This window comes from Thalassophryne amazonica, chromosome 12 (assembly GCF_902500255.1).
Source record: "Thalassophryne amazonica chromosome 12, fThaAma1.1, whole genome shotgun sequence".
NCBI lineage: Eukaryota > Metazoa > Chordata > Actinopteri > Batrachoidiformes > Batrachoididae > Thalassophryne > Thalassophryne amazonica.
Genome location: NC_047114.1, coordinates 24,345,322 through 24,360,018, shown reverse-complemented (window position 1 = coordinate 24,360,018; position 14,697 = coordinate 24,345,322).

Below are 14,697 nucleotides of genomic sequence, written 5' to 3'. Positions count from 1 at the left end.
GGACTTATCTCTGTGCTTGTTCTGTTGGACCTCAGTGCTGCTTTTGATACTGTTGACCATAAAATTTTATTACAGAGATTAGAGCATGTCATAGGTATTAAAGGCATTGCGCTGCGGTGGTTTGAATCATATTTGTCTAATAGATTACAGTTTGTTCATGTAAATGGGGAATCTTCTTCACAGACTAAAGTTAATTATGGAGTTCCACAAGGTTCTGTGCTAGGACCAATTTTATTCACTTTATACATGCTTCCCTTGGGCGGTATTATTAGACGGTATTGCTTAAATTTTCATTGTTACGCAGATGATACCCAGCTTTATCTATCCATGAAGCCAGAGGATACGCACCAATTAGCTAAACTGCAGGATTGTCTTACAGACATAAAGACATGGATGACCTCTAATTTCCTGCTTTTAAACTCAGATAAAACTGAAGTTATTGTACTTGGCCCCACAAATCTTAGAAGCATGGTGTCTAACCAGATCGTTACTCTGGATGGCATTACCCTGACCTCTACCTCTACCTAATACTGTGAGAAATCTTGGAGTTATTTTTGATCAGGATATGTCATTCAAAGCGCATATTAAACAAATATGTAGGACTGCCTTTTTGCATTTACGCAATATCTCTAAAATCAGAAAGGTCTTGTCTCAGAGTGATGCTGAAAAACTAATTCATGCATTTGTTTCCTCTAGGCTGGACTATTGTAATTCATTATTATCAGGTTGTCCTAAAAGTTCCCTAAAAAGCCTTCAGTTGGTTCAGAATGCTGCAGCTAGAGTACTGACGGGACTAGCAGGAGAGAGCATATCTCACCCGTGTTGGCCTCCCTTCATTGGCTTCCTGTTAATGCTAGAATAGAATTTAAAATTCTTCTTCTTACTTATAAGGTTTTGAATAATCAGGTCCCATCTTATCTTAGGGACCTCATAGTACCATATTACCCCATTAGAGCGCTTCGCTCTCAGACTGCGGGCTTACTTGTAGTTCCTAGGGTTTGTAAGAGTAGAATGGGAGGCAGAGCCTTCAGCTTTCAGGCTCCTCTCCTGTGGAACCAGCTCCCAATTCAGATCAGGGAGACAGATACCCTCTCTACTTTTAAGATTAGGCTTAAAACTTTCCTTTTCGCTAAGGCTTATAGTTAGGGCTGGATCGGGTGACCCTGGACCATCCCTTGGTTATGTTGCTTTAGACGTAGACTGTGTTTCATAATTATTGTATGGCCTTGCCTTGCAATGTGGAGCGCCTTGGGGCAACTGTTTGTTGTGATTTGGCGCTATACAAGAAAAAAGTTGATTGATTGATTGATGAGCTGGCTCTCAAAATCCAAGTACTGCACTAGAAGTAGACTAGTGAGGGAAGCCACCAAGACACATGTGACAACGTTGAAGGAGGTATAGGCTTTGGTGGCTGCGACTGGAGAAATTGTGAACCAGGGCTGCTGTAAGCCATCTGGGTGCCCCAAGCATTATTGGTTGCAGCCTACTAGTCTGAGTGAGCAGACTTTTGTAGTGTGTGTGTGTGTGTGTGTGTGTGTGTGTGTGTGTAATCATCATAAAGCACTTTGAGTGTCACCATCAAATGGAAAAGCAGTACAGCGCTACAGTCCATTTACCATTTGTTTATCATGCTGGAATCTTTGGATGGATTAGTTTAGGGTGGAGTGGTAATCCTGGCCCATTGAGTTGGCAAAGATGTTTTAATAATCTAAATTAATTTAATGCATTTTGGAGGTTTTTGTCTTACATACATCATAGAAGTCTAAAAGTCAGGAATAAACTATGTTTCCAGCAGGACAACGGCACATAGAAATGTAATTTTTTCATGTTGATTTGTGGTCAGGGGCCCTTACAACACTGTAAGAATCCCAGAATAGCACCAGTGTAAAATATTTCAAATTGCACTTCCTGTATTTTTTTTAATGGGTTCAGTTCCCATTATGCTGTCATTCTGTTAAATATTTTAAATATTGTTGCTTACAATTCATTTATAGTTTTACCTCATTGTAGATCTATTTGTTGCTTTGTATTTGATGTTTAAGTAGTTTATACAGATGTTTAAATTTGATACTTTCAAAAGAAGAAGAAGAAGAAAAGCCCTTGTTGTCACTGTATGTACACGGATACCTACAAAAGGGTTATTGGGGGTCACAAAAACCACTTTTAGGATCAGATAGTTTTTTTAAGCCACAGATCGGATTATTTTTCAGATCAGCCCAAAAAAAGAACAGAAAAGAAAAAGACATGGCACTTTGTTCAATTAAAATACCTTAATGAGTAATGAAAAATTAAAAAAAAAACTTTTGTCTGTGATCCTGGTTATAAATAAATCATCGTCGGTGGGGACGCATGTGCACGCAGCGACCGTCAGAGAGTTTGGCGTCTTGTGTTTTAAAGTGTTGGTTGTTTTTACTTTGTTTCTAAGTTGTTCTTACACTCCTCATGGAGTTCTGTTAAACAGTGTGGCTAAAATGAACTTTCTGTGCCCCACGGTATGGCTTTGGTTTCTGTTTTTTCTGCTCGCTCTGAATCACAGCTGGACTGTCAGCGGAGACAAGCTGCAGTACGGCAGAAATGAGTTGCTTCGACTTAAATATATGATGCCGTCCCGTCGAGATGAGGTGCGTCACGCTACTGCGCATGCGTGCGCATGCGCGCATCGCTCTACCCCGGACTTGAAGACATCACCCGTCAAGATGAGGTGCCTCGCGCAACTGCACATGGGGAGATGATGTAACTCGCTCGACGTGCAACTGCGCATTGGCATTTTGGTTTTGTTTTGTTTTTTCCGTCAAAGTTTTTTTAATTTATTAATTGTATTCAGTGTATTTATAGCCTAGTAAGTAAAACATTTTCTGTATTTTACGTTAGGGAGCATAAATGTATGTATATGTATATTTTGCCTGTCGAAATAAGCTAACTCCAGGTTAAAAATACTTGTCGTTTTATAGTGAGTAGATTTTATACATTACTACATTCGGATGAGCAATTTATACATTTACTTGCCCATCAAAATACGTAAGCGAACTTTGTCAAGTAATTTTTTCAGTGCACACATATGCAGTTACGCGAGGAACCTCATCTCGACAGGAACACCGGCTGGCGTGTCAGATATTGCGGCACAGATTCCTGATCACATATTTAAATTGCCTCACACAAGAACCGGTGGCAAAAAACGGCAGGAGAGAAGCCGAAGGAAGCAGGGAAAGAGGAAGCTGAGACTCAACCGGGTCCCGCTGCCTTCGATGATCCTGGAGAATGCCCAGTCCCTCCGCAATGAAATGGATGAACTTCAAGGAAACGTCCGTTTTGTGAAGGATTTTAAAGACTGTGGGATTCTGACGTTTACAGAATCATGGCTCACTGAACGTGATCGGGACGCAGATTTGCTTATTGACAGCTTCAGTGCGCCATTCCGTTTGGATAGAGACGCAGAGGTGACAGGTAAATCACAGGGAGGTGGAGTCTGTCTCTATGTAAATCAACGGTACTGTCATCCTAAATCTGTGACTGTAAGAGAGCGCATTTGTACCCCAGATGTTGAACTTTTATGGGTATCATTGCATCCTTTCTACCTGCCCCGTGAGTTCCTGCAACTGTTTATTACAACAGTTTACTTACACCCAAAAGCAAACGCCTCTTCAGCCTGCAGTGTCTTCATGACGTGGTGCAGAAACTGCAGTCTGTCTCACCTCATGCACCAATCTTTTTACTGGGTGATTTCAACCATGTCTCCCTTAAAAATATACTACCTGACTTTTATCAATATGTAACCTGTCCAACCAGACGGGATAAAATTATTGATCTTTGTTATGGGTCCATCAAGGAGGCATACAAATCTCTCCTAATGCACCCCTGGTCCTACATATAGAACTGTGTTACAAAGGGAAAAGGTCTATATGCGAGACATTAAGGACTGGACAGAGGAGGCTGTGCTTTGCCTGCAGGACTGCTACGACTGCACTGATTGGGACATGTTCAAAGAAGCTTGCAGTGACAATCTTGATGAACTTGCTGACGTAGTTTCTTGCTATGCCACTTTTTGCAGCGATATGGTGATCATTCCCTGTAGACGTGTAAAAATATTTCCCAATAATAAGCCATGGGTCACAAGGTCATTAAGGCTTGTATACAGGCCAAGAGACTTGCTTTTAAACATGGATCAGCCTCTGAGCGGCACACAGCAACTCAGGAGGTGAAAATTATAATATAAAATGAAGCTGGAGAATAAGATGCCGATGAATAATCTTGGATCTGCTTGGTCAAGCATGAAAGCCATTGCAGGTGTCCAACACTCTAAAGCCAGCAGGACTATCTCTTTTGATGGCTTCCAGTCTAATTTTGAATTTGCAAATGCTCTTAACTGTTTTTATACACGTTTTGATATGTTTGACTTTAGTCAGGAAATACAGGAAGTGAGTCATAAAGTGTGTGACAATCAGCACTTTTTTATTTCCCAGAAAGATGTTGAAAAATCCTTCTGTTCCCTCAAACCAAGCAAAAGCTGTGGTTCTGATAATATTTGTGGCCGTTTGCTGAAATCATGTGGGAAAGAGCTGAGCTCTATTTTTCAGTACGTTTTTAATCAGTCTTTAAAGATGCAGCATGTATATTTTTAACACAATCCAGCCCCATGTGTTAGCCTTGAGGCTTTTAGATCATTTTGAAGTAAGTAACAATCTTGTGGGCTAGATTTTGAATTTTTTAACTGGCAGGACACAGAGAGTGAGAGTGAACGGAACTGTTTCGGATCAAGTTATATCCTCCACTGGTTCCCCACAAGGATGTGTGCTCTCTCTCCACTTTTGTTCATCCTCTATACAAACATGTGCCGTATAGTGCAGCAGATAAGTGAATATTTACTGAGGGATCCTTCAAATGGTGATGCAAGCACCAAATTTGGCACACATACTCCTTAGACATTACTCTTTTAAAAATGCCGGGTACCCACGTGAACTTTCAATAGGCAACCAAGAAGGGGTCAATTGAAGTATTACACAGGGGTCAAAATTTAAAAATGCTCCAATCATATTGAAAGGTATTTCATATTATTTGTCTGATCATAAAGATTCCAAAAAGGTATAAGTTTGGACTGTCTGTGAATGAATGTTCCAGAGTTGTGGGGTAAAAACAGCAAGAACAGTGAAAAAGGTCAATTTCAATTTGTACAGGGGTCAAAAGTTAAAGTTGCTCCAATTTTGGTAAAAAGTGATGCAAATTATTACGGTTTTAAAAAGGAATAGTTTGCATCATGTATCATGCTTAGTTATCATGTTACAGGGTAGCATATGTCACATGTCATAGAATCCAATGGATGCTGATATTGTTTAACCTTTACTTTGCAAACCAAGCACGCAACACAGTCAAAACTATTCCATTTATTAATCCTATTAGGTCAACCAGTAATTTGCATCACTTTTTACCAAAATTGGAGCAACTTTAACTTTTGACCCCTGTACAAACTGAAATTGACCTTTCTCAGTGTTCTTGCTGTTTTTACCCCATAACCCCAGACCATTCATTCACAGACAGTCCAAACTATACCTTTTTGGAATCTTTATGATAGACAAATAATATGGAATACCTTTCAATATGATTGGAGCATTTTTAAATTTTGACCCCTGTGTAATACTTCAATTGACCCCTTCTTGGCCGCCTATTGAAAGTTCACGTGGATACCCGGCATTTTTAAAAGAGTACTGTCTAAGGAGTATGTGTGCCAAATTTGGTGCTTGCATCATCATTTGAAGCATTTTTTTCAGTTATCCGCTGCACTAGTAGCAGCAGAGAGGATAGAATGATTTTAAAGTATGCAGATGACACAGTTATTGTCAGCCTGCTCAAAGACAATGATAGGAGTCATGGCCCAGTTGTTACTGATTTTCTTGACTGGTGCAGTAAGTCTTTTCTTGAGATGAACATCTCTAAAACAAAAGACATGATTACTGACTTTCGTAAAAACAGTGCTCCCAGTCAAGAAGCAACAGTTTTAAAAGGTCAGACAGTGGAGTGTGTCAGCACATATAAATATCTTGGAACTGTCATTGATGACAAACTGAACTTTGAGGCAAACTGTGACGCTGTGTACAAAAAGGGACGCCAGCGCCTCTATTGTTTGAGGAAACTGTCCACTTTTAACACTGACAGAACCATGCTTCATAGTGAGTTTCAGCTGCTCCCCTCAGGTCGGAGGTTCAGAGTACCAGCTTGTAAAACTAAATGCTACAAAAACAGTTTTGTACCAGCAGCCATCAGTGCTGTAAACAAGTAACAGAAACTTAAATATAACTTTTGTATTTATTTTTTGTATAGTCTCATTTATGTTGTGTGTTGGGGGGTTTGGCTGGATGTTTTTGTGTTGTTTTCTTTTCTTTGCTCTCCAGGTGGTATGCAAACTGGGTTTTTGTCTGTGGAGAAGGTGCTGGCAGAACAGTCCTTCACCCTCATCAGCATGATTTGCAGCACCTGTGGATGATGCTCACGTGCAAACTTAAAGACTTTCAGCTGAAGCAGATAATGAGATGGCGTTCTGCATTTAAGCCATGAGTGGTTCAAGCAGAATTGCCGGGAACTCGACCTTGTGACGTTCGTTTGTGAGACGCTGAGGACCGCGCCTGGGTTTGACACATCGTGCCTGTGAAGGAGGACGGGTGAGGGACACATGCTGTCAGCACACATCAGAGGTGATTGATTGTCTGAATAAGTGTTAATAGTAATTTGGTATTTTGTTACGCAGTATATTTGAACATTGATGAGAATTGTGCAGTTCGCTTCTCACGGCCGTGGCGTGTGGACTGATGATCCTCCACCTGTTGTGAGAAGCTGCTCATTTACATAAAGCTTAAATTCAGACCTGAATGTGTTGCTGATAGTGTGTGCCTTTGAAGGATATTAGTTGTAGCTGCTGACTTACCTCACCTCTTCTATCCTTCACAGAGTCAGTTTGTCGTGTCCACCTGGGGGGTGTTTGGCGGTGAATGTGAGTCCAGAAGTGCCGGGCTTCGATCCCTTTGGGTGCTGGAGAGCGCGCCGTCCTTCACTCCGCCAGACAAACGCACTTTTATGTTGTACACTGAGTATTGCACAAGAGGGGGAAAATAAAATTGTTTTGTTTTTTGGAACCGCTTTCTGGTTATTTAGCGCTGGGTTCAGTCAGACGCAGGTCCGCTCCTCAACCCGCGTCGGCACATAACAGTTTACCTTGTTTTTATGAACAGCATATTTTCATTTTTATTTATTTATTTAGTTTTTTATTCTTTTGGCTCGGTATGATATGTTTTTAGACTTTTTATGTACTGATGTTTTAACTCATCTTGCTTTTATTCTACTTTGGGGCCATCCTTGTGGTTCTTTTAGCTTTTTAGCTCTGTTGTTGCTTTGTCTTGTTCTGTGTTTTGCTGTGTGTTTACCAAACGAGATGACTCACTCACTGTAAACTAATTTTACCCAAGGGTATAATAATAAATTGAATCTGAATCTGAAGGTGTCTGATGCTTTACAGGATACTTAAAATAAAATTCTTAACTGTTGTATCAAATTGTAATATGAACAGTATTAAAAGTAAAGTAAGTCCCTTCGGCTGCTCCCTTGTTTGCACTCGGGGTCGCCACAGCAAATCCAAGGTGGATCTGCATATTGAATTGGCACAAGTTTTACGCCGGATGCCCTTCCTGACGCAACTCCACATTACATGGAGAAATGTGGCAGGGGTGGGATTTGAACCCGGAACCTTCCGAACTGAAACCAAGCGCATTAACCACTTGGCCACCACCCCTGCTAATATGAACAGTATTAATGAATAAAAATTAGCCTTTGTCAAAATCATGAAAAGTACACAAAGAAAGGAGCAAAACTGATCTAAGTTTATAACTTTGCCTTCTTTTTTTACCACTAGAGATGAGGATGTCTATATTGTCTGATGAGAAGGCAACAATAATAATTTTATTCATAACCGTTTTTGGATAAATACATTCTTGAGTCAGGAATACTTGTTATGTTTCCAGAGCTGTGGCCTGTCAGCCACCCCAGCTGTGCACATGCTGGCTTCGAGTTCAGTGGGCTCACGACTTCACAGTGAAGAGACCACAGACACTTTGTCCTCAACTCTTAATGGAGGTTTTTTTGTTTTGTTTTGTTTTTTTTGCAGAAGTACATGTGCTGACCCTATTGTCTTTAGCAGGGCACAAGGGCTAAAGACCGTAAGTGTGGACCTCCATTCTCTACAAGAGTCTGTTTTTTTTTTAAATATGCACAGTGAGCACGGACCACCTGCATTTTCTCCACTCAGACTGTGATTTTACCTTAACTGCATAAAAATTAACACAGTTATTACATTAAAAGCAACTTACCCTGACATACAATGGCACTTATGTTAATTCTGCAATTAATCTGCTGCTCTGAACCGTGGGTGGGGGGAGGGGGAGGGGGGGGGGAGCCGTACACCACTAACACACAGTAAAATTTGTCCTCTGCATTTAACCCATTCTAATTACAGCTGGACACAACCCAAGCACGAGGGGCAGTGGGCAGTCTGGCACCCGGGGAATACAATATTTAATATTATTGTGTTTTAGATGTTTTACTATGAAGAGTACTCTGAAATATTTTGCCTGAAAGTTGCTTTAGAACAGAATAACAATAATTATTATTACTTTTAGCGACCGTCAGCATGTTATTAGTTGTTAGCATTCATTGTTTTGTGTTATAATTTATGTATCTTGTATGTTCTGCACATTGTAATGTGCCTTAGTGTGGAGCACCCTGTGATTTTGTGCCCCTAGGCTTTAGCCTGGACACGCCCCTGAATTAATCCAGCCCTGGATCCTGGGTCTATTGTTTCAGTCCAAACTTTACTTTAGACACACAGCTAAGACAGCTTTTTACCCACTGTTTTAAGAAACTTGGTGAGCTGTGGGAAGTCTTCAAAGGAGTGGATTCACATAGTTTTGTGCATTTGACACCCAAACGTCTCTGTTAATGAGCTGTGAAAATGACTTTTCCCATGGCCACATACTGTATGTCCAGCCCAGAAGAGAGACCAGAGACATGGGACACGAGCCTAGCTTTCATCTGTTTACTTGCATGAAAATCCTTCTGTATGTTCCACATCACCAGGAACTGATGCAACAATCAAAAAGCTGTACAATTTACAGATTTCCACTCACAGCCACAGAAGCCTATAACTCCTTCAGAGTTGTCAAGGGCATCTTGGTAGCTTCCCTCACTAGTCTCCTTCTTTCATAATCATTCAGTTTTGAGAACGGCCTACTATAGACTGATATACCATGCCGTAGGACAGTGTTTGCATTTCTTCAAGACTTGATGTAAATGAAGTCCAAAACATATTCAGTGACCTGGAAATGTTCATGTATGCATCCCCTGAGTAAAAGTGATGTAAAAGTGTAAAAGTGATGATTTACTTGTGTTATTGAAGTTGTTCTGGCCTTCAGAGCAAAGGGGGTGAATACATATGCACGCACCACTTATCTGTTTTATTATTACTATATTATTTATAATTTTTTTTAAACAATGGTTTTTTTTCCAATTCACTTCATCAGTTTGAACTATCTTGTGTAGGTCCACTGTTTACTTGTTATAATGCAACACAAATGGAAAAAAATACTTAAAGTCTGCTATTAATTTTTAAATTCAAAAAGTTCAAATCTATATTGTTTGATTATGTACAGTGGCTTGCAAAAGTATTCAGCCCCTTGGTATTTCATGCATTTTAATTTGTTTATGGCATTTCAAATACAAAAAGTAAATCAGGCTTCCCAATATAAAAATTTCTAAAATTATCTTCCTTTAACCCAAACTCAAAGCAAATCTCTGCAATTTGATATAAATTAATTAAAAATATAAAAGCCAAGATGATGGGTTGCATACGTAATCGGCCCTTTTGGTATAATACCTGTAAATAATCCGTTTAACTGCCAGTTTTCTTCAGACAAGTCAGGGGATGGATACATGAACATTTCCAAGTCACTGAATATGTCTTGAACTTTATTTACATCAGTTATGAAGAAATACAAACAGTGTGGTACTTTATGGTAAATCTGTATGGAGTACACAATTCTCAAAAACTGAGTGACTGTGCAAGAAGGAGAAGAGTGAGGAAAGACACCAAGACACCCAGACAACCCAGAAGAAGTTATAGGCTTCCCTACTGTGATTGGAGAAATTGTGCGTAGTGCATATTTTGCATTTTGTACCCCAGTTATACAGCTTCATGATGAAGTGGGACAGAGGAGGATTTTCTTAAAAAGAAGACCTGAAAGTTCAGCTACAATTTGCCAGAAGGTACATCTGCGATGCAAGCCTAAATTTGATGTTTTGTGAAAGAAAACCCTTGTTTTTGTTTTTTGTCCTTTTGTCTCCTGTCTCTTGTCCAGTCTTGTGTCTTGTTGCTGTTGTAGTTAGTGACCCCTGTGTACTGTAGTTTGTTGTATTGTATGTTTCTATGATGTCCATGTGCTTTTATTGTTAATTGTTTGTTAATTTTTACATCAGCCTGTCAGGAACTACAGATGGAAATTAGCCTATGGCTAAAATCTTACATATTTACATATTGTATATGTTCATTAATATGTACTGTCCCTTTTAAATAATTAAATTTACCATAGAGTGCCATACTGTTTGTATTTCTTCATAACTGATGTAAATAAAGACCAAGACGTATTCAGTGACTTGGAAATGTTCATGTATCCATCCCCTGACTTGTCTGAAGAAAACTGGCATTTAAACTAATCATTTACAGGTATTATACCAAAGGGGCTGATTACTTATGCAACCCATCATCTTGGCTTTTATATTTTTAATTAATTTATATCAAATTGTAGAGATTTGCTTTGAGTTGGGGTTAAAGGAAGATAATTTTAGAAATTTTTATACTGAGAAGCCTGATTTACTTTTTGTATTTGAAATGCCATAAACAAATTAGAATGCATCAAATACCAAAAGGCTGAATACTTTTGCAAGCCACTGTATTTACAGAGTGTTTCAATCTTTTCAAAATATCAATACATTCATTTCAATAGTTAGTGAGTGGCAAATATGAAAACAGGGAACTTACTATGTGAGGCTCCAGCGTCGTGTGTCGACCGTCCTGTGTTTAGTCATCGCTGTCTTTCGCACCTAAAACATGTAAGTCTGAAGTTCCCTTTTATGAAATCATGAAACTTGGCCTGAGAAAAGCTGCAGCCAGACAATTTCTTGTAAAAAGCCTATTTTTGTTACAGGCAGCTGCTGTCAGACACAGCGATTGTTGCTTCATCCAGTCTAAATGATAGATGAGTTCATGGTAATATGATGTGACACACACACTGTCACACAAATACATAGGCTTAAAACACAGTGCAAGGGCATTTGGGGCCATTTCCAACTCCACTGTTCCATCTACACGGTACGTACGTAATCTGAATGCAAAGAAGTGCAATGTGGTTATGCATCCCATTACAATTCTAAATCAGAAAAAATAAAAAAAAAGGTGAGGATGATATGGAAAATTCTAAATAAATAAATAATAGAATGCTAAAATACTCTTGGCCATATGAGCATGTAATCAACGAAAGAGTGTGTAGAAAGAATGTGACCTTTTGACCCCTTAGAATAGGTTAAGGTTAGCCATCTTTGAACTTGTCCAAGGTCTGTGTGCCAAGAATGCTCCCTGTGAGTGTGAAGATCCTGGCAGTAATAGGACTGGACTTTTGCTGAGCACAGACAGACAGATGGACGGATGGGCAGATGGACACAAAGTCTTTGTAATACCTAATGGCCATATTTTGTCCTTTCACTGGATATAGTATGAACCCAAGATATTTCATGTTTTGTGTGGTCAATTTCATTTAATTTCTTAATATATATCAATTCCTGCATTTAAGACCCACAACACAATCCAAAAATATTACGGATATAGGCAATTTATTCAAAATATAAGGATTAAATCTTGATTTTTACAGATAGTTTTCTTGAGACAAGCCAGGGGATGGATACATGAACATTTCAAAGTCACTGAATATGTCTTTATTTCCACAGTGTGATAGTGTTGGTAAATCTTTGCCAAGTCGGCAATTCACAAAAACTGAGTCATCGTGCTTGAAGGAGATCAGTGAGGGAAGCCACCGCGACACCCATGACAACTCCAGTTTTCCAGCTTCACAATGAAATGGTATCAAGGAGGATTTTCTTCAAAAGAATGTGAATCCAATCATGAGAAAGAGTATTTAAGGTGGCCATTTGCAAATGTTTCCCCTCTTTGCATCTCTGCTAATGAGTGGCAACATGGGAGCCTCTAAATAACTCTTAAATGACATGAAACCAAATTGTTCAACATGATGGTTTAGGGGAATGATGCAAAAAGCTATCTCAGAGATTTCAGCTGTCAGTTCCACTGTGAGGAACATAGTGAAGAAATGGAAGACCACAGGCACAGTACTAGTTAAGGCCCGAAGTGGAAGGCCAAGAAAAATTTCAGGAAGGATGGTAAGAACAGTCATAATCAACCCACAGACCTGCTCTGAAGACCTACAACATGATCTTGCTGCAGATCGTGTCTCTGTACATTGTTCAACTATACAGCACAGTTTGCACAAGGAGATGCTGTATGATGCTATAATGCAGAGGAAGCCTTTTCTGCGTACACACCACAAACAGAGTCACTTGAGGTACGCAAAAGCACATTTGGACAAGCCAGCTTAATTTTCGAATAAGGTGCTGTGGACTGATGAAACTAAAACTGATTATTTAGACATAAGTGGCTGTATGCATGGCTGAAAAAGAACACAGCATTCCAAGAAAAACACTCGCTACCTACAGTAAAATTTGAAGGTGGTTCCATCATGCTGTGTGGCTGTGTGCAAGTACTGGGAATCTTCTTAAAGTTGAGGGTCACATGGATCCCAGTCAATATCAGCAGATTCTTGAGAACAATGTTCATGAATCAGTGACAAAGTTGAAGTTGCACCGGGGCTGGATCTTTCAACAAGACAACGACCCTAAACACTGCTCAAAATCTACTGAGGCATTCATGCAGAGAAACAAGTACAACGTTCTGAAATGGCCATCTCAGTCCCCAGACCTGAATATTATTGAAAATCTGTGATGTGATTTTAATCAGGCTGTCCATGCTCAGAAACCAACAATCCTGACTGAACTAGAGATGTTTTGTAAAGAAGAATGGTCCAAAATACCTTCAACCAGAATCCAGACTCTCATTGGAATCCATAGGAAGTGTTTCGAGGCTGTTATTTCTGCAAAAGGAGGATCTACTAAATATTGATGGATTTTTTTTCTGTTGGGGTGCCCAAATTTATGCACCTGCCTAATTTTGTTTAAAGAATTATTGCACACTTTCTATAAATCCTATAAACTTCATTTCACTTCTCAAATATCACTGTTTGTCTGCTATATGATATAGTAAGTCCCTTCGGCTGCTCCCTTGTTTGCACTCGGGGTCGCCACAGCAAATCCAAGGTGGATCTGCATGTTGAATTGGCACAGGTTTTAGAAATGGAGAAATGTGGCAGGGGTGGGATTTGAACCCCGGAACCTTCTGCAATGAAACCAAGTGCATTAACCACTTGGCCACCACCCCTGCTTCGTCTGCTATATGATATATTTACCTGAAATTGCTGATCCAAACAACCAATGATTTATAAGGAAAATCATGGAAATCACCAGGGGTGCCCAAACTTTTACATACAACTGTAAATAGGACCAAACTACTTCACCTCTAGAAATCTATCCAAGTAATTATATCTCCACCAAGTCCGAAGAAAATCCTTCCAGTCTGTTTGAGTTATCATGTCCACTGACACACGCCAGTGAAAACAGCACCGGTATCTGTACTACTTCACCGATGTGCAGGGTAGAAACCTTTAAACTCTTCATGTTCCTCTGCAACGCCACATGATTCTTTCACTCTTTGTACATTTTCAGTTTCACTGTTATGTGGCCAAGCTGCATTGCGCCCTCTAGTGTCAGTGAGTAGGTGTTACAGCATTTGATTTACTGTCAAAGTGAAGCAGATGTACAAAAACGAAGTTATCATGCAAAGACAAACTCACTGTACATTATTTATCTTCCCTAATCAGAATCATGTGTGGCTCATTTTGACATTTCAACATCAGGTGACAGAAAACACACGAGTGAGCGAGTGAGTGAGTGAACCGTGTCAGAGAAGTGAGACAATAAAGAGATGAGAGTCAGACAAAGTGGAAGCATCAGTAACGATAAGGAGGCCGTCGCAGACAGACAGATTTAACATCCTCTAATGAGCATTAATATGAAGAAGTTCGATCATCCCTTTCTGCTGAGCTGATCACTCTGTTGCTTTTCAAATTGAAATTTCCACAATATTTGAATTTCCTCTCAAATACTCTCAATGCAGTTTGCTGGTTTTCTAAGCAGCAAACGTAGGCCGGGGTGGGTAGCAGAGCGCGCCGCAGACAGGTCACCTGTCTGTCACAGCAGGGACACAGACAGACAGTCACACCACAGGTCACTGCTGATCAGCTCATCAGGGACACTGAGGAATTCTAGGCTGCAGTGGACGGGACTTGAGACATGGACAAAGTGGATCACGAGTCACGGCCTCATGGTGGAGAAGGATTTTCTGAAAAAGAAGAAACATCAGTCGCAGCTTGACACCAACCACATGCGAGATTGTCTCAAGATGAAATGGTATGTGGATGAAGGTTG